Raw genomic sequence first — 10864 nt, 5'->3', positions numbered from 1 at the left:
AAGGGTTTGGGAAAACTTGTCTGTTGCACTCCTTTGATGCGACCTAGATCCACAGTCCCTCCATACGGAGAGACTGTGGTAGATCGTATGCGTTGAGCAGAACTCGGAAAATAAGTTCTAAAATTGTATCTTGAATTACTCTTGTAGTAATTTTGCTAACTGGTATGGAACAGACACTGTCACCCATTAACATCTGATTAGAATTGAAGGGAGCAATGAGGAGGCTACACATGAAATTCCACGACTCCGATTGGAAAACAGTTTTTAGCAGAAGGCTGAAGGAATTCTTTTAAAGATGATAAATGAATCCCCGAGAAATTTGAAACCACCTGAATTCATCTCCGAGTTATGTGCTTTAGAGATTAAAGCAGATAAAAACACGGCCTGTCTCCTCGTTTGTTCTGCGATTTCTTTACACGTGCTTTTATTTTCTTATTCCCCCACACTTAAGAAGCAATATCCGCCCAGTCAACGTGATAGAGATGGATCACACGCAAATCCATGTCATTTTCAAGTGTAGCCCCAGCTAGCGCCAGGTGTAAGTTTTGATGTTATCGGCAAAAGCACGTAGCGACATCGATGCTACCAACGCGGAAAGTGCAATAGCGTAAAAGTGGCGGTGAGACGGAATATTGGGAACCACTGAGGGAGAACCCATAGCGTTCTGCTGTAAACAATGCCACAGGTGACCGTCAATTAAACTCGCCATATCACACGGGCACTGTTGGCATATAATGTTTCGTAACTGTTTTCGATTTTGAGTGAAGATTTTCATCTGGAGAGCTGTCAGTTCTGTCACTCTGTCACCGCTAATTTACCTCCTCCACGTTTGAAAAGCTCTCTGCCATTTCGGTGATTTAGATGAGGAATAGATCTCCCCCAAAAAAGTTACATCTGAAAGGCGAGTCAATTGGCCCTGCTCTAGAGATCTCAGGATTCAAGCATTACTAACTGAAGGGCACTTTTTTGCAGCTCTCCGTCTTTCCCAAAGGGAACATTTCATGAGGGCGTCAGAGACCCGCCATGTCGCATGTATTTTATTCCTTGTGTCGAGTATTTACTTGAAAGCGAGGGTTTGGTGAACAATAGCTGAGCAAACAACGTCTACCCAGTGGCACAGAGTGCAGCTTGTTGGACCCTTTGTACTGCAAAATGTCCGGCCACTAAAACCATTTGTCTGTTTGTTAAGGTTTTGTGGGCGAAGAATGCTGTGTGTTGGATTGGCCGTGTCGAGTTTCATCGTAATTGCGTGACCTAGCAGGTATTGGCACTAGAAGACCATTATGTGCACTCACTTCCGTTTGTTCTACTAGTGTTTTTATTTCTATAGATACCTGTCTCGCACAAACTAAGGAGCAGCCGACGCAACGTCCAAACACAGCTACCCTCCATGAAAAAAAATCTAGACGAGAAGCGAACATCCAGGTGGAGGTAGCATATCGATTTCAAGCCGCATCAAAGGGAAATGTACACGTTCTGCAAAGACAGAAACAACTCCTCTCAATAAGATTGAATATTTTTTCCCTGTGATTGCCGCCTCAACGGAGAGATGTTAGGGAACCAAGGTAAATACTACTGTGGTAGGGCTCATGGTTGTTGTTTTGCCTGTGTTCATAAGACGCACTTAGACCGGAGGAAGCAAGTATGCGAAAAATTACAAGTGAGATGGAAACGACAACGAGAAGAAAGATGCGTGTTTGTCATCAAGAGAAATCCAGCATTGTAGAAATTGTTAGGGCGACTTGTTCAAAATGTTTTGCCGGGTGAAAGCACAGTAAAACACAACCTATTTGGCTTGAGTTCCTTACCATTAGTGAATCAAACACAGAAGACAAACTCTTATATTAGTAGTGAGACCTGGTCATATAATAAAGAAAGAAAAAACGTCGTCTGTGTCTAGAGCATCTTAATTTGCTGTCTCCTATTTGGTAACTGTTCTTGATAATGCAGGTTAAGCTCCATTATCTGTAAATATTTTTAATGTAATTCCCAGTAATTGTTCTGTTTTGGGAAGCAATTTTTCTTGTTCTATTCCCCAAAACACGTCGAAATTTCCATGTTAAACAGCCTATATGCGTGGAATACCTGTTGTTGACAACTGAATTTAAGTCCGGACTGTAACTCATTCGTCGTCAATAACACACTGCTGCATATTGTACAAAGTTCCCATGTGTTTGCAAGGCTTGGGCCAATACTTTGCCTTTCAACATACTTAAGGTAATTTGCACCTCGAAAGTGAAAGACTTAAACTTTTGCTCTAACTTTCCTCAAGGAATCTTTCAATCATTCTCTTTCAAAATCAACAATAAAAATAGGGGGTCACCGTGCAAATTTTGGTAGTGGAGAAACAAATAACCCAAGATTTACCGATATTAGAAATTCAAAATGGCCGCCATCCCTGTGTTAACTCTATGGCGAAAAATAAAAATTTTCGAATTTCAAAAAACTAAGCCGGTGAAAAGTTTTCTTTCACCAAGAGCTTTAAAATGAACCAAAATGCAGAAGACCAATTGAAATTTTTCCCTGAAAATCAAGACCAATCATTTCAAACGACCGAAGATCAAGTCCGTTTTCTTTTCAACAAAGTAAACCCAAACAAAGCCGTTGGTCCTGATGCAGTCTCACCACGCATCCTCAAATTATGCTCCAACCAATTAGCAAAAATCTTTTCTTTTATTTTTAATATGTGTTTTTCTAGTCAACACATCCCTGCAATTTGGAAGAAGTCTTGTATCGTCCCAGTCCCTAAAAAGAATGTCATTACTTGCATGAATGATCTACGTCCAGTGGCATTAACGTCCGCTGTCATGAAAGTTTGTGAACGTATTGTACTGCAACATCTGAAAAAACTTGTCATTAAATTCACTGATCCTTTGCAATTTGCCTATCAACAAAATAGAAGTACTGACGATGCAATTCTGACGGTGTTACATAAGATTTATTCACATCTTGATAAAGCTGGCAATTCAGTTCGAATAATGTTCTTTGATTTTTCAAGTGCTTTCAACACAATCCAGCCATCCCTATTAGCAAGAAAATTAATGTCAATGGAAATCCCAAGTGCAATGATATCATGGGTAACAAATTACCTTACCAATCGGGCACAGTATGTAAGATTGGGTTCTGTGTCATCAGGAATTACATATTCAAGTACAGGGGCACCACAGGGTACTGTGCTTGCTCCCTTTCTTTTTACCTTGTATACTGCTGATTGCCGAGCAACAGAAATGACTTGTCCTTTAGTTAAGTTTGCAGATGACTCCGCCATGGTGGGTTTGATTAGCAATGATGACTACTCAAGTTACTTACTTGAAATTGAACGCTTTGTCAACTATTGTGATAGAAATTACTTGGTTTTGAATGTTAATAAGACGAAGGAAATGTTAATTGATTTTCGTAAGCAGCCAATTGAGCCTGACCCAGTTGTTATAAAAGGTTGTAAATGTTTGCAGAGTTGTGACTTATGAGTACCTGGGTATCACTATTGATAGTATATTATGCTGGCGTTTTCATGTTGAAGCAATGTTGAAAAAGCTTAATTCCCGTATGTATTGTCTTCGAAAATTAAGGTCTTTTAATGTAAGGAAAGAGATCCTGTCTGCATTTTACAATGCCGTTATCAGCAGTGTTTTAAGTTATTGTATTGTCTGTTGGGGTTGTAACATCTCAAAGCAAGAGAAAGCTAGGCTTGACAAAATCATAAAAAAGGTGGAAACAATCATCGGAAATTCACAGCGACAAGTTGACCTTATCTACCATGATCGACTTGATAAGAAATTAACACTAACTCTGACCGATGAGACTCATCCTCTACATCACGACTTGGTCGATAAACGCATTGTTAGAAGTGGCAGACTTAGGCCACCGGTAGCCCGTACCCAGCGTTACGCAAACTCTTTTATTCCACAAGCTGTCAGTCTTTTTAACGCAAATTTTAATCGTGGAAATTAACGGCCATGTTCTTTGTGTCTCTGTTTTTCGCTTTCATGGTCTTGTTTTTTTGTGCTTTTGACTTTGTATTTATTTTTGTATCGTTCGTCAAGCAGGCATTCAAATTGCCCTTTTAGGGATTTAATAAAGTTTTATCTTATCTTATCTTAACCCCCACATGTGGTATATCAGAAGCGAACTGTAAACGTTTGAGAGTCCGAATGTCTGTCCCCGAGGTGCGTTCTACCTTAAGAAAGACGAGTAAGAAAATACATTTATTTTTTTAAACAGAAAATGACGATTTTTATTCATAATTTGATAACTTCGTAGTTGAAAGGTGTGCTCGCATAGACTGTTTTTGAAAAAAACGCGCCCTTTCTGATAACGTCTACTGAGAAAGCACTTGAACTTCAACCACTGCTACGATTATGATGTCAAATCGATACAAGATTCACGTCATGTCGGTTTGTTTGTTCTGTATTTAGAACATTCAACTGTCAATTGTCAAGGTGATGATGCTGAAGCGGTTTTTTTGATAATTTTAGAATCCACTCTTGACCTACACTGATTATTGCAGGTCACGTTGCCGCCTATAGTGTAACACAGCCAACTCTGAAATTCAACTAATGAATTACACATTATTCGATCTATCGTCACAAAACGTGAAGGTTAGCTATGCCGTTGACTTGAGTATATGATAATTTTTTTCTTCCTTTCTCGAATAATTCCTATATGCTACTGTCTACAATGACGGACCTCTCGCTGGACAGAAATCTTCCCAGAACGTCATGGATTTCTTTCAAAAAATAAACACAAAACATGAAACCATTTTCAAGAATGAAACTACTGAGAAAACGAGAATTCGGCCTAACTGTTACTTCCATCGTCGATTTGGCTTTACCGCCTCATCGAACAGCGTGGAGTTGTTAAGAGGGAAATTGTCCCGAGGTCTTTGCTCTGTAGTGACTTCAAATTGTCTCAAGAAATCTGACTCGACATCATTCCTTTTGATCGATGTGCCTCTGACCGTAAAGTAATTAATAGCCTTTTTTATTATTTTGATATTGCTAATTCGTCATTTTAATGGGACATCCTTGGAGATGGCGACTATTGCAGTGAACTCGACTCGAAAAGGGTTGACAGTGCGTGAGGACAAGCGTCAAAGTTGAACACATGTCAAAGTTAAATACGTGTCAAAGTTAAATACGTGTCAAAGCTGAATATGTGTCAAAGATGAATACGTGTCAAAGTTCAATTAAGCCTAAATTACTCGTATTTCAAGGGACAATAATTGCAAGTTTTGATTATATTTTCATTAAATTATATTTTAGTCCGAAACCAATTTTTTGTTTTCTTTTTTGTCGTTCTAGACCTTAATGACCTACATGATATTAGCCCTGCCAACCAACTGCATTGCGTATATTATGCGATTTGTTTGTTGTTGACGAATATCAACGAATTATTGTTCGGACTAAAATTAAGATGAAAACAGTAACATCGGACATTACATACACATATACTATGTTGACAAAATGAACGTTTGGTTTTTCGAAGTGATTTGAGGGTGAAGCAAGAAAATGATTTTACAGTCAGAAGATAAATAATGGAATATGCAATAAAAGTTACTGCTTATGTCGCTTTAACATTTTATATTCAGGGAATTAATAAAATTTGAAAATCAGCGATCGACATTACATTACCATATATCATGCACAAAACAATGGTAGAACAAAAACGCTTTTGTTGTACTGGTCTAAAGGTGTAAATTGAACTACGTCATAAATCGATTATTGTTAAGGGAAAAATCTGTTTTTACGACAAAATAACTTTCAGAGAAATAATAGGAGTTAACACAAAAGGCAAAATTTGTGGCGTCCGGAATTGACAACCGATTGACGTTAAAAGTTGACCAAAAAAGTTTGCTATAGTGTTTGTTGCGGACTGCAATCTCAGAGGACAGATTATAATATCGTGTTACATAATATTAAGATGTTTGATCTTCTCAACCCTCTCTTCTTATATATTTGAAGCTTCGTAAAAATAGGTGGTAAAACTTGAAACGAAGCAAGCTTTTGAAGATTAAACAAAAACGAAAACATCAACGATTTTTTTATTCGCTATTCTTCGCCACAAATGATGCACCATTGAACATTTCAACCAAGCTTTCATACTTGACAGAGCGTTGTTCCCGTTACAGTGTTCAAATTCTGACAAGCGTGGCAACTAAAATGCCACAGGAGGGCGTCATTATAGTTGACAACCGTTGACCGAACCCATCCATCGAGAGATCACTATCTCAGCTGTCTCATATACAACGAGTCGAAGTTTGATTTTTTTGGTATTCATCGCAAGGAACCATGGGTGAAAGATGATAAATGACTCCATCTCGTGTCAGGTAGGCTGTTTAGCTCGTGTTTACCCGTCTGTTCTGATGTGCGCGATCAATACAGTTAACAGTGTCACCTTGGCAACCAAAGCGGGCGACGTTCACAGGGGCTGGACTTGACATTATCTTCAAACCTGTTGCCAGGATAGTTGAGCCTTATTTATAACGAGCTGGTTCTGCTTCCCCACAACCGAATAAAGGAAAACAATCATTGCAGCGAAGGAAATATCTTGTTTTGAAATAGTCGAATGTTTATGAGTTCTTCAAAACTGACTACGAATGAAATTGGATCAAACGGCACCTATATCCTAAACAGACGAGACGAGACCTCACTCACTGTGTATGTAACTCGTCAACGAGAAATCCAAATGCTTTTTAAGATTCATATTCCCAAAAATTCTAAAGATGGTGTTCATGGACCTTACCGAGCTGATGTAATGGTAAATTAACACGACATTGAATTATCAGTGGAAGTGCGCCTTTTGAATCCATGGAATACAAAAAAACCTGCACAAGCATACTTAATTACAAGCTGATGTGACAATAACTGGCCATTAAAGGCAATTAGTTGTCGCATCGAAATTTGATTGAATCATTTTATGACATCCATAGTGTCACAACCAATTCATCCCTTGCCATCAATATTTGTGATCACATCGTGCACTTTACAAAACTTTCCCCGAGGGCCTGTGTGACCCATTTTTCTCGCTATTTTATATTTTCTCAAATAAATTGCGATGAATCGTGCAGAAAAATATCTTTTGTAGTTGCAGGAGGCGAACAGATCGATGAAGAAGAAAGTGGCGATCTTCAGTTTATTTTTACTTCTCTCTCCAGCATCCATTAACAAAACAGGAAATCCTTCAATTTCCGAAGATTTTATTGACTTAATATTTTGATTATTGTTTTTGTAACTCTGGTGTTCATGATGGTCGCTGGGAGCATCTCTCTTCTTCTTCACAATACCTCTTTGATTCCTTTTGAAAGCATCTTTTGTTGAGAGACTTTGTTATGACAATTGACTCATAGTCGAATAGTACCTACCACCCTTTTTCATGTAAAAGAGAGAGAATAGCCCATGGAATTGTCCATTTAAATATGTTTCCACTTTCATCAAAAAACCTTTCATTCAAAGGATTAAATAAACTCACTTTATTCGACTTAAAGGGTGTAATTAAGTCTAGCTCGATGGAATTAAAAAGAGAGAACCGCTTGCCAAACGCTCCGGTTACCAAGTTAAACAGCTCAATACCTGTGCCGTGGATTATCGCAATAGGAGGCACTTTGGAAGGTAAACTCAAAATATCACAAAACGGGGATTAACGTTTTAGCCGAAAATGCCCAGACACTGACCACTACCGAAGAATTTAAATTGTACGGTTGGGTATGTGTGTCACATCCGTAAGAGTTAAATCCAACCCTAATTGGAGCAGGCAGCTATTCTAAAGGATATTGGTGTACACATAATGAAGGCTTAATTACCTTCCTCTAATGCTCTCATCTACAAGGGTTTTTGCCGACATTTCTCGGTATCTTTGATATTTGCTGAGACACGAAGCAGAGGATTCGATAATTGCAGTGTGCAAGAGCGAGTCCTCTGGCGGCTACTAGTACGTCAACGCGTTAGGCGCAAGCGGCGTCTCATCTGCTCGATCACACAGTCTGACTTCAGAAATCTCCGCTGGAAAGATCATCTAAGCAAAAATCAATTCTCTTCAATAAGGGTGTCATATTTCCTTGGTAGAATGTCTTTATTGTTTGTTTGATGTCACCATTGTTTCCTTGGAGACAATGGTCATCGGATAATAACTACATTCATTTGTTGGTGTCTTGCTCATTTTTCTGTCGCGGCAATATTTTACCATAGCAACCATCGGTTCACAGCGTCCCCTCTCACTTGCTCCAACAGCATCAAAGAGAATGGCCATGTAATGCAATACGGCGATGCTAACATTCGGGAGGTAATCATTTCAAGAAAGAAAGAAAGAAACAAACAAACAAAAAGAGAAGCAGGTGAAGGAATAATACTGGCCGATGGTAGATAGGATAAGACAGACGGCAAGGGTCTTGTTAACTACGACATGGGTTTATTAGATTTCTACATTCATCCGTCACTGGGTATTTTCTATTCTATGGTAGACATACAGCCGATTACTTCGAGACGGGAACACTTTAATCAACGTTTAAGTAGAAGCTGTCATCGGTAGCCCGCCCTCACCAGTCGAAAATCTTCTGTTGCTAAGAGTGGCTAAAGGATGCTAAATATGATTTTAACGAACCGAGGTTTATACCTCAGTGTAATAAAATACATGTCTGGTGTGTACAGGACAAGTAATGAAGGTAAACAACTAATATTTGTGTATTCATCGACTTCAAAATAAAATAAAATCAGTTTCCCAATATCAACGAAGGACAATCAACATAGGATATTGTGCATCATCCCGAAATACAAGAGATATGGGCACCACATTGAATCACATTGTTGAGTAGTTTTGTTTTGTTTTTGCTTTCGGATTCTCAGAACAATTCGCGACATATGAGTATGGATCTAAACCTTTAACAAAGCCATTGGACAGTATTTCCCGATTGTTATCCTAGAGGTTAGTGATATTGTTTTCAACGCCTGAAACATAAATCTAAAAAATAATAAGTTTGCCTTCTCAGTGGCTGAGTTTGGGAATCCCAACGATTCATCATAACAAATATACATCTACAAATTTGAATGGGCAAACTTTAACAGTGTCACTTTGCATTTTGTACAGATTGTAAACTACAGCTTACAAAACATATTTCAACAGATAACGATGGTGTCACACGGTAGGGGTATTTAGTTAAAGTTAGTAAGGTATTTTCAGTTAACGTACGTTCAAATCCTTCCTTGTTTTGAAAGTAATGGAAATCTTCACAGCAATCAGTGACGTCACGAAGGAGCGAGTGCCAGTTATTCGACAGTCTATATTACATAGCAAAATTCGATATTTGCATGAGAATGTTTTCTCGAGGTTTTCGGTCAATCAATCGAAGGGGAGAAATTGACCTTCAAGGTGTGTTATACAGTTTAATTTGTAATATTTTCTCCAGTGATGACAATGTAGATTTTTCTCACTAATGTTAAACATGCGATGATGCAATAGTTTTACACAATTTTGCATTAATTTGAATACTAATTTTTCGAACTTTGTCCAATTACTGATTCGTTCTCAGGTCAGGCAGTACAGTGTCTATGATTACCATGGCGAGTTATTCCTCAACAGTACAGTCAATCGTCATATTGCTGAACGGCGGTCCTACTCAAGCTTGGCATACCAACATCCAGAGACACGACATTGGAGAATATTTGTGAGGGCGCCCTCGGATGTGTGGTGAACGAGTGACGAACATTGTTCCTCCACACGAATAGTGAACAACCTAGATATGACTGTTCACGAGGAATTACAACTGTCTTCATGTAAACACTGCCATTTTTATTTATAAATTGCGTGATAAGCGATCGAGGATTGTTTATTTTGTCATTTTTGCCCTGGCAGAAGCAAGGCTTCTTGATATTATTACAATGTACGTTCACCGCCCTCAAGTTTGGTGATATAAAGCTTTGATTTCTGTCATTGTAGGCCTAACTTTTTAACATCCCTTTTTGCTTCTATTGGCCCAACCGAAGAGAAAACCCGACAATTTTAGGAACTTGAAAGCGTTTATGGAACAAGAGCATAATTATATAAATTATTTAGTAGTGCTTTTAGTTTACAAGAGCTAATAAACACTTTGCCAACAGAAAGTACATGTGTGAGACCACAGCCAGACCGTGGTATTTTATTCAAAGAAGGGTCATGGCATCTTTGTTTTAAAATGACGCATAATCTTCGTCACAAATCGATCACAGGCAACGTCAGAAAAATTGAGTCGCGTATTTAAGAAATCGATTTCGTATCATTTTAACCCCAGACCCATCAGAAATAGTTTGGTTTGATCTGTTTCTTAGATATGAAAAGCACTTTGACCAAAGGTGTTTAGTTTCGGGAACAATCGTCCGTCGCAGAATAGTGGCTTCTAATCGACGCAAAGAAACAAAGTACCAGGTCGCAAGTCGTTTTTACGTTTGATCTTAACGTCACGTTTAATCGATTCTTTCGTTTTTATGGAAATTACCATCGTTATGCGAGGTGGCGCTTCTCCTACTTGTATTACATCCGTTTATACTTACGATTTTTGATGATAACTTGGACGTACCTGTCTGTAGGCTATAAAAGTGTCTGGCTAAACTGAATACTAGTTTCTAATTCCAAACTTTCCACTAATACAGCTCCGTAGCCCCGCCTACACGCCATTTATCAATGTCAAGTATCAAAGTCAAGTAACGCGATGACATCACTTTCTCTCTATACAATCGAACCGAGAGAAATTATTTCCAACCGTTTATACTTCCAACATCTTTACGTACATCATATTGTCTGTGCATTGATGAATACATTACAAGCATTAGGTGCAAGCATGTATTCATAGATGAGATCTCGCAAAAAAAGTCATGTCACATTCTCCGTAATTTTTGGT

General features: G+C 38.5%; 1 long non-coding RNA gene across 2 annotated transcripts; it reads left to right on the top strand.

Moving 5' to 3' along the window:
* Positions 1-323: 323 nt before the first annotated feature.
* Positions 324-9807, top strand: LOC139149002 (uncharacterized). 2 transcript variants are annotated; one of them, XR_011556057.1, is made up of 3 exons: positions 324-1565; positions 6128-6325; positions 9521-9807. It is a non-coding gene; the product is annotated as an uncharacterized lncRNA (long non-coding RNA). The 2 variants fall into 2 exon arrangements; XR_011556056.1 differs by lacking the exon at positions 9521-9807 and adding an exon at positions 8456-9171.
* The last annotated feature ends 1057 nt before the right edge of the window (positions 9808-10864 follow it).

This window comes from Ptychodera flava, chromosome 14 (assembly GCF_041260155.1).
Source record: "Ptychodera flava strain L36383 chromosome 14, AS_Pfla_20210202, whole genome shotgun sequence".
Classification (NCBI taxonomy): Eukaryota; Metazoa; Hemichordata; class Enteropneusta; family Ptychoderidae; genus Ptychodera; species Ptychodera flava.
Note: the sequence above shows the minus strand (reverse complement) of the source record. Positions and strands in the feature narration are given on the sequence as shown.